This window comes from Molossus molossus, unplaced genomic scaffold, assembly GCF_014108415.1.
Source record: "Molossus molossus isolate mMolMol1 unplaced genomic scaffold, mMolMol1.p scaffold_m16_p_6, whole genome shotgun sequence".
Classification (NCBI taxonomy): Eukaryota; Metazoa; Chordata; class Mammalia; order Chiroptera; family Molossidae; genus Molossus; species Molossus molossus.
The window spans coordinates 95,943,236-95,953,445 of NW_023425399.1; the positions used below are offsets into that span (position 1 = coordinate 95,943,236).

The 10,210-nt window shown below is 48.3% G+C and overlaps 1 long non-coding RNA gene across 1 annotated transcript; it reads left to right on the top strand.

Annotated features, from left to right (window-relative positions):
* The first annotated feature begins 4,343 nt into the window (after window positions 1-4,343).
* Window positions 4,344-5,481, top strand: LOC118618101. Its single transcript, XR_004957002.1, has 3 exons — window positions 4,344-4,458; window positions 4,880-5,108; window positions 5,374-5,481. It is a non-coding gene; the product is annotated as an uncharacterized LOC118618101 (long non-coding RNA).
* The last annotated feature ends 4,729 nt before the right edge of the window (window positions 5,482-10,210 follow it).

The following is a 10,210-nucleotide window of genomic DNA, read 5'->3' on the forward strand; positions in this document are numbered from 1 at the left end:
CTGATCCCCAGTGAGGGACATGCAGGAGGCGGCCAGTCGATGTCCTCTCTCATCGATGTTTCTATCTTTCTCTCTCTCTCAAATCAATAAAGAAAAAAATATTTTAAAAAAAAAGTCATATAACTATTGTGTATTTTAACAACCACATGTATAAGTATGTCTTGCTTATATATCAAGGGGCTAGAATCCTGTTCCTTTCTTAGACTTAGTAGTGGCACCAGAGGTATATGTGAGCAAAGCCTGTTCAATTTCATATACATGGGCCCATCCCCTGGGGTATCCTCTCAACTACCATGTTCTCCTCATTCAGGAATGAGAATGGATTACTGAGGACAGCACAGATGTGCAGGGCTAACCCTAGAGTTGAATCTCCCCAGAGCCAGCCTGCATGCATTCCCAGGCAGGCCCAGGGCACCCCATCAGGGCTGCCGTGACACACCTCTGGGCTCAGCTCTCTAGGACACACCCGTGGCCTGTGCTGGTGTCTGCCACCGGAAGCACTTCTCTCCCACCTCCTTCATCCGTGGGTAGCAGACTGGAAAGAACGCATGGGAAGAATGGAAATTTACTCCCAGTTTCAACAGCAGCCCAAACAGGAAGCAAAAGGAGGCCGCAATGTGTTGGCCCACTGCAGCGCCCTCAGTCAAAACAAAATCTCCCCTGCCTATTGTTTCAAGATAATAAATTTACCAGAGTGATCTGGTCATTAAATGTCACCTTTGGTCTGAGGTAGAAAATAGAGAAAAGAGTTTGAGGTTCTTCTGCTAAAGACTCCAGACACTGTATACCTCACCTGGAGGGGTTCCAGGTGCAGATTTGCTTGTTTCCTGGGGCACCTGATTAGTATAGAATACATTGAGATAGAAGCTTAAGTTTCATGGAAGATGAGGAATTTACAGACAACCTTGCAAGGATATGTTTGTAGGTGTTGAGTCCAGGACAAGGATTTACGCATATGAATATTTTCAGCCTTCCCATTTATCTAACAACTACCTTCCAAAAGGATTTAACCTTTAGAGTTAAATCTCCTCCTTGAACTGGCATTGCAACCCCACAGACCATTAGAAAGTTTGTCACTTCCAGGCTACAGAGTTCTATTTGCTAAAACAATTAGCAATGCAGACCCTGAAGGAAACTAAACCTATAGAGAATATAAGCGAAGTGAATATAAGTCCTGTAAGAGTCTGTTTTCACAGTTCTTAAAATTTAACTATAAACTACATACAATAGATCAGAGCCAGATATATGCAAAGTCATCTAAAAGAAAAGATTGCTCCCAGGTCTGACCTTAACCTTACTAAGAATTAACCACGTAGATGTTAACATGTCTAACGCAGCGTAAGTCTGATGGGGTCGCACATGAACCACTGAAGCTTAGGAACGGGAAGAAGCATTGCAGGGGGTCTTCAGCACTGGGATGGTGGCCCAGGAACAGGCGTCAGGGGAGATCTCTGTGGTGGGGATGGGTGTGCTGGGGTATTATGGTTTAGCAAATTCAATCCCTTAAATCACGCAGCTATTGCCCCTCATCTTGTGTACTCACAAGCTATTTGACTTTCTGTGTAGATTTGCCTTCTGGGGGAAAAAATGTTCTTGTCCGTACTCATGAGTGTTCGATCCTCAATTACATTTACTACATTTCTCATCTTAATTAATACTTTAGTTTTTATACATAAGTCTTTGAAAGTTGTATTTGCCTCTCTATGTCACCAAAAGCCCAATCACCCCATGGTTTCCCAACAGAGTTCAATTTCTGAGGCTGCAGAGGTGAGTGAGATAAGGAGTAGTCAAAGGTAGTCAAACATCCCCAAGGATGTGACGTTTAGACAGAATAGACCAGAGATGAGCAGGTGGAGAGTGGATCGAGCAGTGTTCTTGGTTAGGGAACCTCATAGGTAAAGGATTTGAGACAAGAAGGAAGTTGGTGCTTTCAAGAAATGGGAGAAGACTGGTGTGACTGGAATACAGTGAGTGAGAGGGCGTTGGAGTGGATTCGGGAACCAATTAGAAGGCCATTGCAGTAGTGTGGGAGAGGGGTAGTTGGCTTGGACTCCAGTGGTGGAAAGGGGGGGGGGTGTTTATGGGTGAAAGAGACAGGAAGTGGAACCTTAGTCCTTGGTGATGGGTCGATGTGGGATGTGAGGGAGAGGAAGGTATCAGGGATGACTTCCTGATTTCTGGCTCGGGCAACACGATAGATGGTGCCACACAATAAGATGGGAGCACTGAAGAGACACTTCTCTTGCACACATTCTTCCAGGCCAATTCCAGCTTTCTTGAGCTTCAGTCCAGATTTTGCATTGAAGCTGTCTACAGGGACTATCCCAACAGCACCTCCTGAATTTCAACACACCCAGGATAAAACTATCTTCATCTATTCTGCTCTACCTCCCATGCTGACTCATAGGGAAGGGCAGTGCCCTCTGGCCAACCATACAAGCCAGAAACAGTGTGACATCCTTGACCTGCCCTCACCTCTAGTCCACAGCCACATTCTACCTCCTTGATAGCCCCCTTCATTCATTCATTGACAAACATTTATTGAGTGACTATTACATGATGAAAACTGGGGTTGTAGTAGTGAACCAAACAGCCATGGATTCTGCCCTCACAAAAACTTATAAGGTGAACTAACAAGTAAATGAGTAAATGGAATAGCATGGGGATAAGGCTGAGGAAGCGGTAGACGGGCAACAAGGTTGAAGGAAGAGTATTCCAATGACTTCTTCCTTCTAAGAAACAGTACACAAGAACATCAAATACCAGGCAGCCATATTAAATAGGATGCTTTTGGCAGTAAGTAATAGAATACTTGTCTAAAAGTCCTCGGTACAATAGTAGTTTTATTCCTAAAAGTAGGAAGTTCTTTTCCAATTTTGGTGTAGCTACTCAATAATATCACCAGGGATGCAATCACTTTCCATCATCCTCATCATTCTCAGAAGACTCCACTTTCATCTTCAGGCTTGTTGCCTCGTGGTCCCAAAATAGCTGCCTTGGTTACAGACAACACATCAAGAAGAAGGAGCCAACAAGAATTGTAAGAGAGTCATTCTCTCATGTCTCTCTCTTTTTATCAGGGAGCAAAATCTTTCCCAGAAGCTCTCCCAAAATACTTTCATTTATGTCTTTCTGGCAGCAGAGGAGTCTGGGAAAACATGCATCTAGTATTGTCCACCCCTGCTATAGCAGGTGAGCTCTACCATATTACAGCCAAAGCAAGATGAATGGCTACTGAACAGGCAGCCAACCTGTCTGCCACAGCAGTATATAGTACCACCATACACTATACTGTACTTATGTGCCCAGGTCACACTGGATAGAGCCAAGTAGTGGCAGATGAGACAATCTATTGTGGGAGTCACAAAGAAGGTTAGGACAGAGACCTCGACCAAGATCTTTCACACAGAGATACTTAGTGGAATATTTGCTGGCATATGCCCAGAGTACTTTAGAATACCCCAGCTTCATACAAGATTTTGTAGCCTCTTACTAATGAAATTCTAAGCAAAGGGTAAGACAGCCAGTGATAATGATCAGAGCAAGGAAAGTTTAGGGTCACTTTATGTTGCAATTAGTCCTCTTGATCTAACATTTGAAACGTCTAAATCATCCACATTGGAAGGCCTCATTGGGAATAATTGAGTTTCAATTCAGTTCCTGCTCAATGAAGCACTGGAGACAAGTCTACATATTCTGCTTCATGGTTCCAAATAAACAATAAGAAAACTAGTTTCCTCTTTGGGTTGGGTTCATTGGATCCTAGCCCATGCAAGTTTTGAATTATATCACAGTGACATGCAATGATCGAAAGGGATGAAATGAAGCACAGAGGAAAGTTGGCACAGCGCCGGGAAACGTGGCTAATGTTAGGTTTCTGAGAACACAGAAAACAATGGCAGCTTGGACATGAGTCAGTGACCCAAGAGCAAGTGCAACTTGGGGCAAGAAGATCACACACAGGCCGGCCATGGGAGTAGCCCGTCCAACCGGGAGGCCTTTCTACATGCTTCTCCGGGGGACCTCCGACAATGTCTACACCTGCTCATTTGTCCCAGCTCTGACCTTCACATTCCTCATGGACAGTATCCTGTCACCTGCAGCCCTGCCCATCACAAGGCCCACAAAGCCTCTGAGACACAGACCCACAGTAGCCTGAGGAGCCCTTTCTTCAGCATCCTGGATCTGATTGCTCAGTACCCCTGCCAGACCAATTTTTAAGGTTTATAAATGTCATCCTTGTATACATTTGGTCAAACAGTTCAATGTAGACAGACTTAGCATGCCTAAAGCTGGTTGTAATTTAATACAAAGCATTATTTCTCTCCAGGTTGCAAGGTGAGCTCTCAGGACTCAGGACTCAGCATTAGGTGCATGAGGGGCATGCCAGCACCTGATATCGGGATCAATACAGTCACACCTGGGCCAGATCAGGCCAATACCTACATGATCTGAGAGGTACCAAGAGCCTAAGATGCCTTCACCAGGAGCCTCCCACCCCTCCATGGAGCCTAAAATTTCTCCTTTAAATTCGCAGTAAAAGAGCACTATGCTGTGACAGCAGCAACTCATTAAGATCTCAGATATTAAAATCCTTGTGGCCCTGGCCGGTTTGGCTCAGCGGTTAGAGTGTCCACCCGCAGACCAGAGAGTCCCGGGTTCGGTTCCCATTAAGGGCAGGTACCTCGGTTGCAGTTTGTCCCTGGCCCCGGTTGGGGTCTTGTGGGTGGCAACACTCAATGTGTCTCTCTCACATCAGTGTTTCTCTCTCTCTCTCTCTCTTTCTCCCTCTCTCCCTCCCGCTCTATCTGAAGATAAATGCAAAAAAAAAAAAAATCCTCGTGGAACTAATTTACCTGTTCTCTTTTTACTTTCATAGTTGACAAGAGCAAATCCTATAGGAAGAAGATTCTAGAAAGATTCGTTTTGAGGAGCAAATGCAGAAGGTGGTCATCCAGAACTAGGGCAGTGATCATGCGAAGAACGGGAAAGAGGAGGAGGAAGGACATGCAAAAGAAACCAAGGACAGTGCATGATCAACACATCCCCTGCTGAGCACACAGAGCGAGGAGAGAAGCCAGGGGGCAAGGACCGAGGAATCCAATCAGGTATGTGCCTGTGCAGCAGCACAGACTGTGGGTCTGTGTGGGTTAAGATGCATCTTCTCTCCTTCGTGTCATTTAGAGTGTGGTTGCTTTCTCTTCCCATAATCTTGAAATCCTAGCTTCCATGCCCTCGTGGCCACTTGTTTTTATATTCCTGAACTACTTCCCACCTTCTTCTGGTAACAGCACCTCTCTTTCCTTAAGGGATCTGCCCCTTCTCCAATTAGAGGGTTCTCCTGGGGCTATGAGCCTCAATATCCTCTCATAGATACAGTGGAGTCCAGCGGCTCAGACCTGGCCAATCAATACACTCCAATTTCCTGGCCACAGGGATTGGCTCAAAGGATACTCACCTGACGCGCCCTGGGCCAATTTCCTGCAGGAATATGAAATCTGAGCAGACAGCCCAGGACAGAAGAAACCTGAAGGTGGGTCTGACAACAGAGATCTGGAGAAAAGCCAGGAAACACTCAAAGCCATCCTGGCTTCTTCCCTCCCCGCCCCCGCCAAGGCCAGGTTACTGTTACTTTCATGTAGTGAATGATCGCCATATCTTTCCAATAAACTCAATTGGTGCTTAAAGGAATCAGAATCTGTTTCTGTTTCAACCAACAACCGAAACTGACACCGAATACTGCAGGAGACACACTTAGAACGTCCAGTAGGCTGAGTCAGGATGGAGAGGGGAGCTGAGTGAGGACCCCCCTCTCCTCCTGCTCTCCGGGTTGGGAGTCTGCTAGTCCTGGCGACATGGGGTTAAACTATTCACTGATGCATATTGTGATCCGAACCATGTGTTCCCATGGATAAAGCTTTAGAAAAGGCTCGGCAGGAAAATGTCAGGATATTGGAATTCTCTGGCTACTTTTCCTGCCTTACATTAAAGCAGGATGTATGTTGAGATTGTCTTTCTGCCTTTAACAAATGTAACAGACCTCCCCCCCCGCCGCACGGTGGGGGTTGAATAATTGTGCACAATGCCTGTGCGGTTTATTAAGCTATTGTCTCCTAGCTCCAAATGCCCCTGCTGTACTCTGCCTGGTGACACCGGTGCTGGGGCCCCACAGCCCGCGTTTCTCCTTTGCCTGCTGGCTCCTGCTGAAGTATGCTGCAGAAGGAACCGGGAGGCAGCATGGGGGAGAGGGAGTTGTTGCTTTCAGCAGTAGTCCCCAGGTTCTTGTCCCTCTCCCATGATCTGACCCACCGCGCGCCCGGAGGTCCCTTCCTCGGCTGAGGTCTGTCCCTGCACTGAAATGAATGTCCTGACCAGGAAACAGCTACCTGAGAGGATGGAGAGAAAAGGGGAGGTCCGGTCTTCAGGCCTTTCCCAAGCACATTCTATTATCGATTCACTCATTGCCAATTCCTGGCCTGATTCTGTGTCACTTACTAGGGAGCAGCCCAGGGACAGGGACAGTACTGACTTCTAACCCAGGCAAGAAAGGCCCTGTCCAGAGCCCCCATGCTTGAAAATGTCCTTATCGGACCTTCCTGTGGCCCGTGCCCTTTCCCCCAGGACAGGGAGCCATGCAGACAAGAGGGTATGTCCACCTGAAGCCTGAGACCGTCTTCTGGACTATGCTTCAAGCACTTAAAATCACAGAATATCTGCCCAAGCGGCTCAGCCTGCGTCCCGGGCCCAACAATCCATTCCCTGAGTCACTGTTCTGAGTAAACACTGCTTTGGGTTACACACTCCTTGGCCCGTGGTACTGCTAAGAGACGGCTGGGGGGAGCTGGGGTGAACGGAGCTGGGATGTGCCCGAGTTGTCCATATGGGTGTATGAGTGCCCACTGTGCGGGACAGAGCCAAGTGAAAGAGGGGAGGAGGGGATGAACCGGGGACCACTCCGTGCTCTTGTCTCAGCCTCGTAAGTATTAAGGCAGAGCCAGGCGGGAAGCAAACCGGCTCTAGTCCCTGGATCTAAGGCAAAGGCCAGACAAAGCCTCAGGCTGAGGTCGGGGGAGAGGAGCTAAGAGAGGGTCTGTGGTCCAGATTCAAACGTCATAACCTACTCATCCATCGTAACACTCCCCTAAATGTAATCAGTGAGAGTTATGTGTTGTTGTTGTTTTTGCCAAAGACACTCTACACTCGACAAGCAGGAGCTTCGGGTCGTCAACTGCAAAGCAAACCCAGGCCCCAGAGCCCATGCCAGGAGGGAGTGGGCCCCAAGGCCCAGCCCCAGCGCAAAATCCTGCTCGGTGCCTCTCAGGTGTGGCCAAGGTGAACCCTGGTTGGAGGCTCCGGCAGGCAGAGCACAGGGAAGCCCCCGTGGCCCACCGAGGCCTCACCTTGGCCAGACAGTGAGGCGACAAGCGTGTCTGCCGTTTACTCACTGTTCCTGACCAACAGGATGTGCTGTCCTCTGGGCATGGGTCTGTCATCTCCTGTTCCCTTTCCCCTTTTCAAAATAGCAGTTCTATTGCTATCCTGTTCCTCCCCCATAACGGTTCTGTTGGGTGTGTTGGGGTTTTCCGAGCCCTTGCAAGGTCATGAGGAACACATTCAGATCTAATGGGTTGGGTATTCAAGGGACGTCTGCTTGTCTCCCAGGGGGAAGGAGGGAAAGCAATACGGCTTTATCTTAAACAGGGACATTTTTGAAATTGTGTATATGGGAAGAAGGGGGTGTGTGAACTGGGCAGGAAAGTGATTGTTAGCTCTGTCCAGTCTGTGCCCACCTCCCACCCCTGACCATTCAGGTCACAGACCTTGAACCCCTGACTGCAGAGAGAGGCCCAGGGACCGTATTAGAACAATCACTGCACTTTACATCTGCCGATCTAATTCCTCTGGCTGGAGCTGGTGGGAAAGAACTCCTTTCTGGGTGACACAAGAGAATGTGAGTCCAAGGCTGTCAGTGGCCCTGTTCCCCACTGGGTGGGGGAAGACCATCTGGAGTAGGCGAGAGCAGCTGGTAGAGTGTGTGTTCTAGAAGGTCCAAGTCTCTGGTTCCAGTCCCTGAGGTCCCCATACATTCCCTGGGTCCCGTGTCGTCCTCAGCTTTCGGTTCTGTGAGCTCCCTTGTCTTTCTGCATCAGCTAGTGTACAGCTGTGCTCTCCACCTGAGAGTTCCAACTAATCAACCAACCCAGCTCATTTGAATTGAACTTTTTTAAAAAATATTTTTATTGATTTTTTTTAGAGAGAGATAAACACATCAATGTGAGAGAGATACATTGATCAGCTGCCTCCTGCACACCCCGTACTGGGGATTGAGCCCACAACCCAGGCACGTGCCCTGACTGGGAATTGAACCGGGTCCTCTCAGTCCATGCGATGATGTTCAATCCACGGAGCCACACTGGCTAGCAGAGTTGAACTTTCTTAAACCATGGTTATACAATACTTTCTCATTCTGTTTGTATATCCTTGTCAACCTGATGAATTGTATTGAGCTTTATTTCCAATAGTTTGCATTTCAAAAGAAAAATACACAATTGAGTCAGTTAAGTATGACCACAAGCCAATAAAATGACCCAGGAGAGCATAAGAAGTAAAAAGATGATGAACATGAGACCCAGGAGAAAATCAGCCTTTAAGCTGCAACAGAAGTAAAGGGGCATGAGATGGAGTAGCCAGAGAGGGGACCCAGGAGGGGGGCGCCTCAGGACCCGAGGGAAGAGTGGATTTGGAGAACAGTGCTGGTAGCGGTTGCTGCTTCCAAAAGGTTGTCTGTGAGATTCTGGTGACCTTGGGAGGCGGAGCTGGGGGTGGTGGGTACAAAAGCGGGAGAGACATGGGCTAGGAAAGAATGGAAGGTAGGAAGTGGAGACGATGAGTTGCAAAACCTTTTTGCTAGTTTCTAAAGAGTTCAAAAGGAAGGCAGCAACTAGAGCTAGATGGAGATGAGAGGGTGCTTATTTTACAGGTGGGAGACACTCGGGATCATTGAAAATGACTCAGCTTTTATTAAGGACTCATGTGTGATCTCATTTGAACCTTACAGTAACCTCAGGAGGATGCTTTCCCATTCTGCAGATGAGGAAACTGCAGCTAGGGCTAACTGATTGTTGAAAGTACGGGGGGACGGGTGGGGGAGACGGGGAAGAGTGGAGAGAGAGAAAGAAAGAACTGGGAAGGAAGACTTGGGGCTCCCGAAGTCTCTGTGAGGTGCAGGAACTATGGACACTCTATCTCCTTGGCTCAAATCCCACCAGCCCTTCAAGGTAGGCCTTGTTAGAGTTTCATTGTCCAGGTGACGAAGGCCCCGAGGGTGAGGAAGAGTATACCTTTGCCAGGTCACACAGGCAGTAAGTGACACCATCTAGGTTTGAACTTGGGTCTGCAGAGGTTGAGGTGTCTGTTCTCAGTGCTTCAGCGAGCCTTCGTCCCAGGCCCCAGGCCCTCTTCTCCAGCAACTGCTGCCGGTCTCCATGCCCCACATCACGCTGCTTCGTTCCGTCTGTGGCCCCTCAGACCCGAGCCCCATGTCTCACAGCAGGGTCAGCAACGTGATATGCCTAGAGGAAGGTAAACTGAAGGATAATGCACACCAGGTCCTTCCCCTTCACCCAGTGGGAAGTAATTAAAAGATTTTTAGGCCCTGGCCGGTTTGGCTCAGCGGTTAGAGCGTCGGCCTGCGGTCTGGAGAGACCTGGGTTCAGTTCCCGCTAAGGGCGTGTACCTCGGTTGTAGTTTGTCCCCGGCCCTGGTTGGTTGTGCGGGTGGCAGCCACTCGATGTGTCCCTTTCACATCGATGTTTCTCTCTCTCTCTGTTCCTCTCTCTCCCTCCCACTCTACCTGAACAAAAAATGAAAAAATGTCCTCGGGTGAGGATGATAAAAAAAAAAAAAAAGATTTTTAGCCCTGGCCAGTGTGGCTCACGTGGTTGGACATCATCCTATGCACTGAAGGGTCACCTGTTCAATCACCAGTGAGGGCAGCCAATCAATGTTTCTCTCTCTCTCTTTCTCTCTCTCTCTCTCTCTCTCTCTCTCCCTCTCCTCCTTCCCCCCCTCCCCTCTTTTTCTCTCTCTTAAAAAAAAAAAAGAATAGGAAGACTATTTTTATATCAAAAATAAACATGGAGCCCTGGCCGGTTTGGCTCAGCAGTTAGAGCATCGGCCTGCGGTCCAGAGAGACCCGGGTTCAGTTCCC